At 43.1% G+C, this 16,158-nt stretch overlaps 1 protein-coding gene across 1 annotated transcript in view; it reads right to left on the bottom strand.

Annotated features, from left to right (window-relative positions):
* SLC9A9 (solute carrier family 9 member A9) overlaps positions 1 to 16,158 on the bottom strand; it is a 410,063-nt gene that overhangs the window by 251,358 nt on the left and 142,547 nt on the right. The gene's annotated exons all lie outside the window — the stretch shown is intronic.

The following is a 16,158-nucleotide window of genomic DNA, read 5'->3' on the forward strand; positions in this document are numbered from 1 at the left end:
AGGGCTTATTTTCAAGGCAATACCTTGAAGTAGTTTGCTGCCAGCCAGTAAACATTTTTATACTAGAAGTGTCATAAAGAATATTGTTTCCAAGCCAACCAAACATTAAAACATGATAGGTGTATAAGGAATCTGCAGGGAAGATAGATAACTTTGAATTATTTATTGGCCATATGTCTTCAGAGTTGTTATATATTCAGAAATATTCCTGATAAAAAGTGCAGTTTTATGGCAAAGGCACAAATGGGCGATACAAATCACAGCAGTATGTACCAAATCTTCAGTAGTGATCTTGTCATAAACCACACAGTAGCTCTCTTCTCTGGTGTAACCTTTCATAAACAGAACTGAAAGCATGTCAACAGCCGCACAATATGAAACCTCAGGGAAAAACAAAATGAATGTTTTCCCACAGAAAGAAACTTCTGCAGTTGCCAGAGGTCATTTTTTATATCCACTGTCTGACTGTAGCCATCAAGAATGGTATTGTATGGGAAATTATGCTACCAATGGGAAGGCCATATACTTAAACATTTGTGAGGGTATCAGCTTTGCTTTTTGCTAATACTGACTTGATGCCCAGAATGCTAATAATGCAGCCAAGTGTGAATGCATTTCTGCTTGTTGTAATATTAAAATTAACAGATGCACAGTAGCCCCAAGCTTTGAAATACTAACTAAACAACATTTTGGATTTTTGTGGTTCTGTTGCTTTCAACACTGGAGGTCTTTTATGTTTTCTGTCAAAGAAAACCAAGTGAGCTTGGCATTGGATTCTAGAAAGAAGTTTGCATTGCTGGGAAATGATTAGTATTTTAAACATTAAAAATTCAGGTTTTTTTAAATCAGGTTGAATATTTTATGCTTATGAATTGTAAATGTATGATCTCTACAAACTGTTATATCCAGAGATCAGATGGAAGAGATTCTCTATTTTTAGAAGTACTGCATTCATTTATATATCTCCAAATATTAAGCAAATACCTGGAAATAGACCACTCTCTTTCAGATCTAAGCATTTGGATAGCCAAGGATGTATAGAAAGGGAAGGGAACACAAAAATAAGAAAGTCTGAAAAAGTACCAGATTCTCTGTGACAAATTCAGCACGTTTTGGAATCCTAAAGTCTTTTCTGTTTATTTAAGTATGCATAACATGCCCATCATGATGTCCATTAGCAGCAAGAGGTTATACAGGAAACAGATAGTGATATATGTTTTGGGAGTGCTGTGCATATAGTAATTGAGGCTCACAGCATTCTAATGAGGCAGTTAAGCAAAAATTACAATCCCAGAGCCAAAATCTAATATTGATACCCGGGCTATTCACTTTACTTCAAAAATAGTTAAATTCAGAGGCATGATTTGTCAAAAGGTAAGTAAATTGAGTAAGTTTAGCAGACTCTGGCCCTAAAACATTATGTTTAATAAAAAGGCCAGCTTCCAGTCAGTATTTGGCTTTTGACATTTCCAGTTAGCTCTTAACCTCTGGCTATTTGATACCAGAAAGCAGACAGAGGGACTACTTCTCTTGCTTTCTTTTATTTTGTGAATGATTCCCACCTTTGGTCCATCTAACTGCTCAGATAGTATTCACAATAACAACAGGGATTATAATAAAACTGTGAAACTATCATTCTTGAAGTGAGAGAAAAGGGACATTTATGAATGGAGATCTTATCAGCTGTCATAATGTAAGTCAACAAACACATTTGGTAATGATTTTTTGTATATCTAAAAATGATTTTAGTTTAGTTGGTTATGTGTTGAAGGAGGCATTCAATTAACCAGAAATATTATAGTTAACACTTTCTGTCTCTTTTAGACAACAGAAGTACCCCATTTTTATCCATTATTTATCTCAAGTCAGTAAAAATAGACTGTAGCTTCTCAAAGCTGTTGCTTAGTTAATTATGAATAAGGAATTGATCTTTTATGTCACTAAGTTTTCAGTGGTGAATTCAACCAGATCAATCTGGCAACTAGCTTGAGATCATCAAGGAAAGATAATGCAATATATATAATGCCGCCCAGCACAAAGAATACCTGATGTTAAAAGCCATGAGAACTGTATGAAAAAAAAAACTGATATAGGATGAGATTGCAGCAGCCAAACTTCATTTATAACCATTCAGATTTTGTATGAATCATGCAGGCCTTATGACACAAAAAAGAGCAACTTGGTTTAAAATAATGTACAAAGATTATTAAGGTTTTGTCATAAATTAAATGAGCATTAACATGGGGGAGGGGAAAACCCATCTTTGCTATTTTAGAGAGATCCGGCAAACTTCAGTAGTACCCAGAAAGAGAAGCAGTTCTGTTTTTCTTTATGGTAAAAGGATAGACACAGAAAGCCTATCACAAACTCAGAGAAACAAAACACACTCCCATGCTTGGCTTATCTTTATCACTGAAATGAAAACAAACCTTTGAGATCAATAATATTAGGTCCTAATGACATTGCCCAAGAAATGTATGCTTGCAATTATTTCAGGCAAGAATTCCTTGCCAAGTACTTTTGTGGGCCTGGAGTGTTCACAATCAAATAGGTTTTATAAATTTGCTGCTTTGTTAAACATTTTCTTTGCCAATATATCTTCTTATACGTAACAAATGGAGCTGTTGTGATCACTGTATCTTCGTTGTGACTGCTCATTTCAAGGCTCTAGTACAGTGTTTCTCAATTTTTTTTCATTCAAGGCACTCCCCATTGGACTCAAGGCATCTCTTCATAACTTTTGTGAAGTGAGTGGCACCAATTAAAAAAACTAATTTATATACAGTATTGCATTGTTTACCTCCTTGCAGAGGGGATGGGCAGTGGAGGTGGGGCATTGGCTAAACAGGGACAAGCCTGAGCCTGATCTTATTTCCTCAGACCTTGTGAAACCCTCCAAAGGATCTGATAGCATCTCAGGATTCTGCTACCACATTGTTGAGGATCACCGCTCTAGAAAATATATGTTGGCTGCTAAACAATGTAAGATTCAGATTCCCAGGCTTACTGACATCTTGTAAAGGTCCATTTCATCACTGTATTTCATTGCCAGGAATGTTTTTTTTTTTTTTTTCTGATATCCTTTCTAAATATTCCATTACTTAAACCACTAAATGGTTCATCTCTCCCTTTAGGATTTACAACATTGCCACATAGTATAAATCAAAGGCATTATTTAGGCAACTTCTTTGTGTTTAACTGTTTTACCATTTCCTGATAAAAAAGTCACTCTGCACTAAGATGCTGCAAAGTGAACATTCTATCCTGAGTGAGTTTATTCACTGACAAAAATAAAGTAATTATAGCTTCATTGGGCAATAACACTTTCTGCACTATATAATCCCAAACCACATGGGCTTTTTAGCCACCATAGCACATGTAGGGAACTACATGTAGGCTACACATCTCTAGGGTGCCAGTGCAGCTGCTGGCATGAGGAAGCAGATGTGAGCCAGCTTGGGACAGTTGACAAGGATAATTAGTTGGCCCATGGGAATTAAAAAGCTCCCAGCCAGCACAACAGGAGACACTGAGTGAGGGAGAGAAGGGAACACCATGCCAGGGTGTCTCCTTTCCAGGACTGGCAGAACGACTAACAGAAGGAGAATCCAGAGGGTTGTGAGGCTGGAGGTGGCAGCCCAAGCCATGAGATACTTCCCGGGTCCAAGGGAAACTAAGAAACTGGGAGTGCTGGAGCAAAACTGACTGAGAGCAAAGAGGCTGGAGTTCATGGCGGCAGCACCAAGCCCAGACACTCTAGCTGGTTTGGAAAAGACTGCAGAGGGTCAGATAACCCTTCTGATTTGTGTCTTTACTGTTTGTTTATGTGATTCCAGCTGGAAGGGAATTTGCCCCAGGGAAATAAGGACAGTAAACAGAGCTAAATCTGATTTCCCAACCTGCTACACATGGTAGAGAATACACATAATTTAAAGCAGACTTCAGCAGCATGTGAAAGTCAACTTAGCCACAGAGGCACCAAAAGGAAAAGCAGTGTTCAGCTGTTAAAGTGACGGAGGAAGAAGTGAAAACTATGGAGGAAACATAGCTAATACAGTTCTTGACCCAGTAGCAAGTTGCTGTTAGTGAGAAAGCCCAGAAATGGGAGGTAAAAATCTGCAACTTCAACAGGCTGATGCAACTACTGCCAGCCATAACTTGTTGGAAAGGGCCATATTGATGTTCCAGTATCTAAATATAGAGGACAGAAAACTTCAGAGGCAAATCACGGAAGCAAGCGCAGCAGAGGCTGGTCAAGCACCTATCCACCCAGGGGTCAGAATACCCTAGAGCCAGGAGTAAAGCAGTGGTAGAGGCTGATCACACAGGGAATCTGGAGTGAACTTTTAAAGGCATAGCTCCTTGTAGATGAGGTGGGTGAATGTTCAAACCATCTACATTGGGAACTGGAGGTTGAATGCCAAAGCCATGAGCAAGCTGAGGCTGAAGGGGCTTCCTTGAAGCAACAGATAGAGATGGGAAGCAAAGAAGGCAAAATCTAGGAACTTAGATGCCTGTTGGCAGCTGACGCAGGAAGAAACAAAGATATAAAGCAGCTAATTGAGGCAGAGTTGAAATGGGGCCAAAAGCAGGAGGAAAAGATATGAGCACTATAAGAGAAAGCGACCTCTGCTACTTCTAAAACTGGGGAAAAGGACTTTGCCAGAAGAACTGAAGGCACTAACAATTTGAAAATCAGAAGACTATCATAACAGTCTTAAAGAAACAGGTTGACATGCAAAATAAGCACCAATAAAAACTACAGCAAAGACTGCAGGACTGGCAAGCAAAGTACATCCAAAGTGAGCAGCTCATGTCTTTGCTACAAGAAGAACCAGCTAGTGTGCAGGCTCTTGTGGAGGATCTGATGTCAATATATTATCTGTATGATCAGGACCAGAGGTGGAAGAATGACAGTGTATTGCAAGGCCAGCTCACTCAGCTCCAAGAAGAGAACATCAGGCTAACAGGAGAACTGCATGATTAAGGAAGAGGCAAGCCATGAACCATAGGAGTTTGAGGCAGAGCTTAGCCAATGGAGAAAGAGAGAGGCCCAAGACCTGAAGCAGACTGAGAGGAGGACCTCAGATGATTCAACTGGTCCTTCTACATGCCTGCCATCAGAACCTCAGCTTGCACCTGACAGTGGGAGACCAAAGTCCCAGATGGCATCCAATGACAGGGACTCATCCCAGGAACAAATGGACACTTGAACCTCACCTAGAGGGAAGAAAGGTGGTCTCATGGCCAGGGGTCATGGCCAGGGGGCAAAGACAGGCCCCTGGACAACTATGTGGATTCCTCCCCCAGGGTTTCCATCCACTGGTGAGGTGAGAAGGGATGCAGAACATCTGGGAAAACCAAGAATATGCTAGGGAAGAAAAGACCCACAGGAACCCAGGCCAGCTAATACAAGGCCTGGTCGACTCAGTACTATGGTGTTCGTGAGGAATCTTTGCTTTGGGTTCAACTGGCAAAAGCTGAAACAGGCACTCCAGATTGTTGGGATGGTGAGACATGCTGACATTTGGAAGAACAGAAAAAGGAAGAGCTGAGGCAGGGGGACTGTAAATTTTGATCACCCAAGGGAATCTGTGCAGGCAACAGCCACACTAAATGGGCAATTATAGTGAGGCAGGTCCATTAGGGTGATGTTGGGTAGAAAGATGGTCCCTGGCAGAGACAGCCAAACAGGGGGGCCACAACTGCCTTGGGACCTGAGATACTTTGGAATAAGAGCTGGGTCCAGGAGAAAACCGTGGGGTGGCTGGGGAGTCACGTGACTAGAAGGAGCAGGGCTTGGATTCATATAGGCCCAGGGCCAGAGCAAGGGCAGTCAGTGGTGCCCACAGGTTGCACAGAGAAAAGGTTCTGGGTAGGATGACTGTGGAAGGGCAACTGGTACACCAGACGGTGGACCAGCTGACCTGGGGGGCATGGAGTGGAAGACTTATATTTTATTTATGCGATATTATTGATAACCCATGGGCTTGGTTTTTTGTTTTTTTTTGGTGTTTGTCGCAGGGCACTTCCGCGCCCTGCTCCTAAGGAGGCTTAGACCTGGGAAGGGGAGATGTGTAGCGGACACTAGGGTGCCTGCTACTGGCAATAGTGATGCGGGCTTAGCTGTCAGTCAACACAGCAGCACAGCCGGTGGTTGCTAAGGCGACCGATTGGGTCATATGATCAGAAGGGGGCAGGGCCTGGCCCTTTATAAGCAGTCAGGCTGAGGCCAGGAGTCAGTTCCATCTGGCAGCCTGAGCAGCAGGAAGGTCTGCTGCAGAGCCGAGCCGAGCTGAGCAGCCTGACCACCCGAGCGTCGGCATTATGATACGGGGTGGAGAGAACCCTGACAGGGAGATGGAGAATGGCCAGGGTGGCGCTGAACGTATGTTATAGCCAGGAGGCTTATTTTGAGTTACAGCCGGTTGGCTTAAGACTTTGAGTTTCTGTTGGGTTGTTTGTGTAAAACCGGAGGACCGGGTGAGGCTGTAGGGGAAGGAGGAGGCCTCAGGGGAGCGCCCCAGCTGCGTGGGGGGTTCCTGGTGCCTTTGGAGGGCATGGCAATTTGGCACCAATGAGGGCACAGCAGGTGGTGCACTGTAGGGTGGCGTGTGTTGTGGGGTGTCCCGACCCCAGCCCAGTGGGGTGATATCGGGTGGAGTTAGTGGGGTGTCCCGACTGCAGCCCAGCGGGGCGACATCGGGCAGAGATAGTGGGGTGTCCTGATCCCAGGCCAGTGGGGCAGTATTCGGGAGCAGAGCCCAAGCATAGGACCTAGAAGTAGGGTCAGGGGGCCAGGCACGGCTACAGGCCACCTGAGCCCCGAGCGCGGGAAGCGCGAGCACAGGCCCCAGCGCGGGCGGGAGCGCGAGCACAAACCTGAGGTGAGGGCAGGGGAGTGCGGGAAGCGCGAGTAAGAGCCTGGAGAAGGGTGAGTGCGTGGTGGGAGGCCCCGGAGAGGGCGCGTGCATATTGGGAGGCCCCGGAGGGGGCGCGTGCATAAGAGCGAGATGAGCCGAGAGGGGTCATTAAGACAAGTGTTGACACGAGAACGTCCGGCACACCTGCGAGGCTTGGGGCATGCTAAAGGGGAGGTTGGAGGCACGCATAGCCCATAAGGCTGGGGTGCACCAGGTCACCCTTTACAGGATAGGGGCCAGTATAAGAGCACCGGGTCCAAGGGGCCAAGTAAGGCAGCCTCCCATTACTCCTATAGGAACAACAAAGTTGTGGCGGGTGAGATTGAGGGTGCTAAACAGGCAACTTGGCACGGTAGGGGCGCCAGGGGAGATCACGGCCGCTCCTGTGCCCCGCCCCATGACAGTGTTTTAAAAATATATCTTGTGGTTATTTAATGGGGAGGTTTGGAGGCTACAATGGGTGCCTGCAGAGGTGGTGAGGGAGAACACCATGTGATGGTGGGTGCCAAAGGGAGCCCAGTGCTTGAGGGCACATTAATCAGAGAACAGCTTTGCCCTGGGCAAGGGATGCACAGGACAGCTGTGGCACTGAAGCCATCAAAATTTGGGCCAAAGCCCCAAAAGGTCAAAACCAGGGCCAGGAGACTCAGAATCAGGGAAAGACTGAGTAAGAAGGGATGGCTAGAGCTGAGGAAAGCAATAGCAATGGCCCAAACCAGGACAACTAAGGCCAGAACCTGAGGCCTGAAGCTGTCAAAGCTAAGGCCAGAGTCAGAGAAAGATGGAGTGGGGGATGGACATCTAAAGCTGAAGGAAGTGATACCTGTGGCCTAAGATGGGAGAAGCCAAGGGCAAAGCCCAAGAAGGGTGAAATCATTAAGTGTAAACATCTACAAGGCATCTGTGTGTCTAAGAATAAACATCTGTGAGGCATTGGTATGGCAGGGGAGAATGGAATCCAGGACAGAAATAAGCCTTTATGGCAGCTAGACTGTGGACAGACTAGGAGGGTCCTACCTAGTGCCTGAGGGGGATAAAGATATAGAAGAGGGGTCCCCTCTTGGTGGGGGTGTGTGTGAAGGGTGTTGCATGCAGACTATACATCTCTGGGGCAACAGTGCAGCTGGAATGAAGAAACAGGTGCTAGCTGACACCAGAGAGTTGGGACGGCTGATAAGGATAATTAGCTCACCCATGGGAGTTAAAAAGCTCTAAGAAAGTGCAACAGGAGAGACTGAGTGAGGGGGAAAAAGTACCACACTAGGGTGCCTTCCTTCCAGGTCTGGCAGAAGGACTAATGGAAGGAGAAACTGGAGGGCTACAAGGCTGAAGATGGCAGCCTAAGCCAGGAGATTATCCCCAGGTCCAAGGGAAATTTAAGAAACTGGGAGTGCTGGAGTGAAATGGACTTAGAGGAAAGAGGCTGGAGCTAGTGGTGGCATCAAGCCCAGGTACTGTAGTCGGTCTGGAAAAGACCACAGGGAATGAGAGTGCTTCCAGGTGCAGCAGCCCAGAGCCAGCACTGGGCTGCCCTGTGTCTCCACTGCATCATCGCTGCCTCTGGGCTGCCCCATGGAGCAGCAGTAGCAGCAGAGCAGACACAGGGCAGCCTGGTGCCAGCTCCAGTTGGCTGCACCTGGAAGCACTGGCAGTGGGAAGGGGAAAGGCTTTTCCCCCGTGCTGAGCAGGTGTTTCTCTCTCGCCGCCACTGCTCAGTCGGATGGGGGAGCCCGGGAAGGGGCTCACGCTGCTGGACATTATGATGGGCTGCTGCTCCAACCAAGGTCCCTCCACAGCCAGCCTGTAGGGCCCCTTGGGGAGGGCAGGGATGGATGGAGTTATCCCTCTTCCCTCTGTCTTTCTGCAGAGGGAACAGCAGGGACCTATTCCACTGCAGTGAGCCAGTCTCCCCTCTACCCTGGCTGCCGTTAGGGATAGAAGGGAAAATAACACCCCCTCCCTGCCTCCTCTACCTTCAGGGCCGTCATGCCTGGTGCTGCAGCAGGAGTGGGGAGCAACTGGCAGACCTGGCTCAGGTCCCTGCCGGTGGGACGGGGGGGGGGGGGAGGAATTAAACCTCTCTCTGGCCAGACCCCCACCTGTGCATGTCCCTACTCCGACTGGGGAGCAGAGGGGTGGGACTAGCCTGGCTGTGCTGGAGCAGAGAGCTCATCCCAGACAGCATGCCAGGATGCTGGGGGGTCTCTGGTTTATCTTAAACCAGCAAGAGATCTGGGACAGATGATGCATAAACTGGTTTGAGCCAAATCAGTTAAATCTGATACATTCACCAAAGTTTATCTTAAACCGATTTTTGGTCATTTTGAAACTGGTTTATGTGCACTGAATGTCTGCTCTGTTACAAGTTTAAACCAGTTTCTGATCACTTAAACTGGTTATTTGTAATGTCTGTCCCTAGCCCTATAGGGAGTGACATACTAGTTCTACTGAATCGGTGGCAATACATCCAATGATTTCAATGAGGACAGGTTTTCACCTTTATGTTTTATCTTTTTTTATCCTGTATCCTTTTTCCTTGTTTTATCCTTTTTTTCCCTTTATCATTTATCCTTTTTCCTTTGTCCTTTTTACTCAATGGTGAGTATATCCTGAATGTTTACCCCCAAGCTATTTATTTCATTGAAATCCAAATCTTACTAGATAACACCTTACTGTCTAACTTTGGTTCCTTTTCCTTGCAAGACGGCTCTAAGAATGGTCTGCATGAGACCTATTTCTCCTAGTCAGCTTTCTCTTTCTGATGCCAAGGAGTGAGCTGCACTAGCCCAAAACCATATGCAAGAGACTGTAAATGTAACTTATTATTTATATTTCAAACAAGATTTGTAAGTATTTAAGCTCTGCTAATCCTTAAACTAGTACTGAAGCAAAATAGAAACTTTTAGTTTCTAATGGAGGGCTGGATTAAAGTTAAATGTAAGCCAGGGAAAAAGAGAAATTGGAAACCTTTTTCTTAGGTTGGCAAACAAAGTGATCTAATGAAGCAGCTATGTTTTAACCCACCCGCAGCATAAAGTTAAGGATGATTACAAAGAAGAAAAGTCGATAAAGGTGGGATGAAATGTCTCACCCACAGTCAGAATGGCTGCAACTATGACATTTAACCCTTCCACCTCAATTTCCCCATCTTGAAGACTGAGTTAATAATACTTGACTAAGTACAACACTTCACAAGGGAGTTGTAAGGGTTAGCTGGTGTATATCCAGTGCTTTCAACATGTGAATTGGTATGTATTGATGATACTAAACTATTCCATATTTCCTGTCTTCCAAAGTTCTCAATGAAGTTTTTTTTTTGAAGCACTTACAAAATAATGGCCATCTGCCAATGGATATATTATTAAAGAAGTATGTATTATTCTTAAAGAAGGATACATACAATGTGTAGATGGTGCATAAATATTGTATACATTTGGATGGTATCTCTCTCAAGAGAGAAAAGGGAATTCACAATGCGTATCAAATATGGCCCTGATCACCTTGCTTGTTTCTCGTTCTTGCTTTCCTTTCATCTGTTCTGATCTTCTTAGACTGAATGTTCTGCAGGTCAAGAATGTATTTTTTTCTATGGTGTTGTATAACAATTAGTACTACAGAATCCACAGCACTGAACGAAGACTTTGAGTGTTACAGAAGGAAAAAATAAAACAGTAATAAATCTTTTAAACTAAAAACTAAATGGTTTATTTCTCATGTCCCTACTTATCTCCAAATTTATTCATGACGGACCGTATTTCTACCATAAGAATTTTCTGACCTGAGATGGGTAAAATGTTGGTGTGTGTTTGTTTGGTTTTAAGTAATCTAAGCCATTTGAGGATTACAGCATAAATTTGTCAGGATGTCATGAAAGTGTTCTGAGGAGAACACTGTAGATGAGATTAAATCTTGCATTCAACCTTTTATTCTTGATTAGGCCCATCTTGCCTAAAGCTAGTGTGACAGTATCAAATAAAGAGCTGTTAATCAATTGCAAGCAACAGTACAGCATAAAGAAGCCCCAATTTTTAAACAAGCCAAAATGAGTGACACTTGCTGCAGTTTGGCTGTTTTAAAAAAAACATGATGCAGAAAATCTACTGCAGTACGTGAACCAGAATATGCTACAAAGAGCAGAGGATTTCTAATAAAGTAGAACAGGTGATAAGCAACAATGTCAAACAATACTGATAGGGTTTCATTTCTATACAGATTCAAGAGATTCTCTTCTTGTATCATACTAGGCTATAACTAAAAAATGGTATTAATGAACAGGTGCTTGTTTCTCAGTTTCATTTATATCCTTATTTTTAGCTACAGATCTATGTGACAAGTATGGCAAGAAAAGCTTATGATCTCAGGAATGGAATATTTGTTTCTATTTGCTAGGTTAAATTACTCTGTTAATCAGCAGCCCTTTTTGTTGTTGTATTTCATGACTAACATATTTGGCAAAAAAGTATATTAAGGAGAGCATGGAATCACACCTGACATTACAGGAAAGAACCAGAAAAACAAGAACACTGCATTAAATCAGAAGGGGCCTTCTGTTGATACGTAATTTAAGAAGCACATGGAGATTTTATCATTCCCAAAGAAAAATATGATGAGATGGTAAAAATAAAAATCTACTTCTCCAGAGTTCCAGGTTGTATTTAAGAAGGAAGCTGGAAAGTTCTCTTTCTCAAAATGTTTTTTTGCAAATATAGGTAGCATACACTGATATGTTATTAAAATGTGGGGTTTACAGAGAAACATCTAAACTCAAACAGTTTTTTTATATAATTTTTAACTATGTAATTTCTCCTTGATGCTGCAATAAAATAATAGAAACCACCTTAAAGGTGTTGAAGCAAATACAGCAACAAAATCATAATTCGTGCTAGTTTCCTGCAATGTAGTCATCGGCACCCAAAGCTGGGTTTGAAAGTGCATATGTTTCACCAGATACAAACACCTACTCTTAACAAACAATATAACATAACACTGTAAGCCATTAAAATCTGGCAACCTCCCTGCTTCTCACAAAAAAAAAACATCTTAAGCTACTAATGCCGGTGGAGCTGAACTGAGTTAGGACCTCAAGCCAACAAAAGCAGATGAGATGTAGATGCTAGATTTTCTATCCATAATGGGCAATGAGGAGAAATTCTAGTTCAGGAATATATTATGTCCAGCAAAAGCAGCCAATTGCATTGGCTGTAGAGATTGATTTTGGCAGTTTTCCTCTGAAGAACCTGTTCTCTATGTATCTAAGTGGGGATTTAGGGAATCAAACACTATTTAGGTGAATTACAAATGTTTAAGCCACTGGTAAAACAAACAAACAAAACACACAGCAGATTGCAGATAAAATACATTAAAAGAATATAGAAAGTATTCAATTAAATTTCCTTGATTATACAAAACCTTTTCCCCCACCACTTGGCTCTTGACATTTGGAAGTGTTTATAGACTTAAGACTGCAGAAGAGCTTTTAAAAAGCTAGATTTCTCCTCTTGGACATCTAGAGCTTGCTGTTCATATGTACGCAAGAAGTTTAAGTCAGGCTACTGATAATACTCAGCTGGTTGGCAGTTCATTCACCTCCCTTTTCCTCCACATATCCAAAAGTGCATTCTCCTTGACAGTCTAAACACTGTAGCCATAATCCAACTGAACTCCAAGGTCACATCAGGAGCCATTCCCAGCACAATCCTAAATTTTTAATTTGAGGAAAGGAGGCAACTACTATAGATTAGTAGCCATTTTCAAAGCTATTATCTGACTATGGTCAGTTTCAGTTCGCTTTTTTTTGTCAGACGGACATTTGTTCTTATTTATGGGTTTTTAGCCCATTTGGGGACATTAATTTCTTCCAGGGTGGCTTTTAAGAAGCATTTTGATCACTTATTTCTGGTTACCATGTACTGCTGTAGCAGGTAAAACTTTTACCATTTGTAGAAATTTCCCTAAAGCATCTGTGTTGCTCACTGCAAGCTGGCAAGCTAAAAGGCAGCTTCCACAGCAACATTTATCATGGACAGGTAATCCTGTCACAGGCATAATGGAAATCACTACTCTGATCATTTACCACCAAAACCAACACCTGTATGGAAAAATGAACTCAAACTTCTTGTTAGAGTTTCACTTGCTGCAAAAATCACTTTATTTAGGAAAAAAGAGGAAGATTCAGATGCACTGGTAAACTCAAGTTGCTTTGGACTATCCCAATGACTTAGAACAGCCACAAACATGGCTTAACTGGCTGCAAAGTAAATTTATGGAAGGCTGCAAAGCATCAGTAGCATTTAGGGAAGGATGTTCTTCATGTGGGGCCAAGAAATCAGCTAACCTGGACTGAATGAAAAGAACTTCAGTCTTCATTTTTGGCATGGTACTGATAAATACCTTCCAAATTTGGTAAACTGTTTTTGTGTGGTAGTCCATGGTGTAAATGCCAAAAGATTCTTTTAGTTGTATTGAAGTGATGCTGTTGCTGTGATGGTCCAGGAAATATTCAAGAGGCAAGAACTCTTGTGGGCAGCACTGTACCTAGATTCCTGGTGGCCCCAGGTGAACTTTTAGTATTGGGCCCTCCTTTACCAGAGATAATGATAATAATAATAAAAAAATTACCATTTTCAGGCCCCCTTTCTGTTCAGACCCCAGGTGGCTGCCTAGTTTGCTATGTCTGGCTCTGCTTGTGCAGGATATATTTTGCTGCGCCAACTACATGGTTGGGATAGATGCAGAAAAGCTTTCAGGTACCACAGTACCCTGAGTATTATGGAGATCTGAGGAAGGGTACTGTGATACCTAAAAACTTGTCTATGGCTGTGTACAACCGTTTGTTTCTAGTGGTATAAAATTTCCACCACTAGAAATTATTCTAGGATAGGGAGCAATTCAGGCATTTGACCTTCAGTTGCCTCCTTACCCTTGCTCCTCACACCTTTGTGAGGCCAGGGTGAACATGGGCTGCTCCTGTTTACCCATTCCTGGGGGGGCTGTAGTAAGACAGCAAAGCCCCACAAGAATTCTTGCCTCTCTTAAAAGATTCTTTTGAAATTTGCCATGCTGCCAGGTGATACTGAGAAGTACTACAAAATCAGAGTATATCACTGTATAATCATGCTGCAGCACAGTGAATGCCATTGAGCAAGAACATTCTGGAGCAGTGACCCTAGAGTATTGGATTAGGTTGATTCTGCTAAAATTTGTGTCTTTGAACATGTTATGCATCAGTTATTCTTGGAAGTTTTCAAACCAAAGTTCCAAGAAATGAATGAAATTCTTTGCTTCTCTCTTCATATATGCACTGTCATAATAACAATACATTTTTAATGGAAATTAAAACAAATGAAATGAAATATGAAGGCTGAAAAAGTGCTTGTGTTGGTAGGAAGGTCAAAAAAAGGGAGGAATCAGAGACACTTGCATATATTCACATTCTTACAGAGTACCTCAAGATTTGCTATGCTACATATCCTCAGAAGGGGTCTCTTGTATATCTTTTCTCCTAAAAACCCCTCAGAAATAATAAGCCTCTATAGGTATAGACAGAAATGGCAATTTTTGCCTGATCTACCCACAAAAAACAGTTTATAGCTATGACCAGACACAAGTGCACAGCTGCAAACATCTTAAAATGGCAGACTAGGAGAAAATCTGACCCCTCCTTGCATGAGGTATCAGAAAAAGATGTTATAAAATGTAGTCTTTTGTAACTTGTGTCTGCAGAGCTCCCAGACTGTCTCCTGTTGTTGTTTTCAGAAGGGGAGGGGGGGAAAGGGAGCAGTTTGAGGGCTTTTCAGTCCCTCCTGCAGGGAGCCCCCAAGGTGAGGGGGCTCCAATTCACCCACCCCACCCTTCAGCACCAGCTGGGGATCCCCAAGAATGAGCTCCCTCCACTGCTTTTCCCCTCTCCCATTCTGAAAACAGGGAGCACTGGCAGAGAGCCCTGGCCATTGCTATGGGAGCCTGTCTGCAGGTTCCCAGGGGCAGCTAGATTCCCGTCTTCCCTGGAACCAACAGTGAACTTCTGTATGGTCTGGGGCAACGTAACTCAGAACGCTTTGCAAAAATCGTTCTGGGTTGTAGCTGGGAGCTGCACTTCTGTCTGCACCCTGGGAGGCTGAAAACCAAATCTTAGCTGTGTTTTAAAAGAGTTATTCTCCTGAGGGAGATAATGTGGCAACTTCCTTCAGCCCTTCCCTTCCTTCTCCTCAGGAGGTGGCACACACTCATAGTGCTGTACCATTTTGATTACTGTATTTTAGGGACAAACCAGCCCATTTTCATTTTGGGCAGCAAGATATTCTGATGAACAGCAACAATTGCACTCTTTGTTAAGGGCACTCAATTTAATACTCATAGTGGAATCATATTTCACTATCTCAGGCATGGAATAAGAAAGTTTCTGAACTCAAATGAAGGCTAATGTTATTGCATTTCATTCCTTCTTGAAACTTTACTTGTGTTTTACTAGTCCTTTTTTGAAGAAAATTTCTTTTCAGGAAGACTATTTTACATCTCTGAAAGGAATGAAACACATGAGCAGACAAACAGATGGCAGCATGGTAGCTTATCTGTGACTATATGCTGAGGCATTTCCCATCTTAGACTGTCTCTTTACTGAATGGGCTGATCTTATTGAATTACATGTCATTCAGAGCTTTCTGTGCCCAAGTCTATAATTCTGTTTCATTTGGATATTTGAGTCGTCATGCAATCTTAGCCCTGCATTTGCATTATTGGAAAAAAAAACCCTACATGAAAGGTAGTTGAAGCAGCTTGAGATCTACCCATCCTTTCAGGAAGATATTATTGTAGCACTTGACAGGATACATAGAGTGGGAAGGAAGCAGACAGATCCAAACCATGAAAACAACCCCCCCCCCCCAAGGAACAATTAACAAAAATATTGAATAAAAAAGGAACAGGAGTAATGTAATGAGCCTGACTTCCCTTCAGCTTTGCAGCTTTCATTGTCATTTATGCCTCTGCAAAACAGGCACAAAGCCCTTTCAGATTAGAATGGCAGCAATGGACACCCTCCCCTTGCACAGGTGTAAATGACCATACAAGGTACAAATCAGTGAAGAAAGAGGCCATCAGAGTTAACATGCTCAGCAAAAACAGAACAAAGGAAAAAAATGCCTCCCATCAACATCCTAAGGAGGTGAAGGAAACACATCTTTACTTGTCATCTGAAACAAACCTATTGTGTCAGTTCATGCTATTTAAACAAGAC

Source organism: Crocodylus siamensis, chromosome 6 (assembly GCF_052110815.1).
Source record: "Crocodylus siamensis isolate JL-2025a chromosome 6, ASM5211081v1, whole genome shotgun sequence".
NCBI lineage: Eukaryota > Metazoa > Chordata > Crocodylia > Crocodylidae > Crocodylus > Crocodylus siamensis.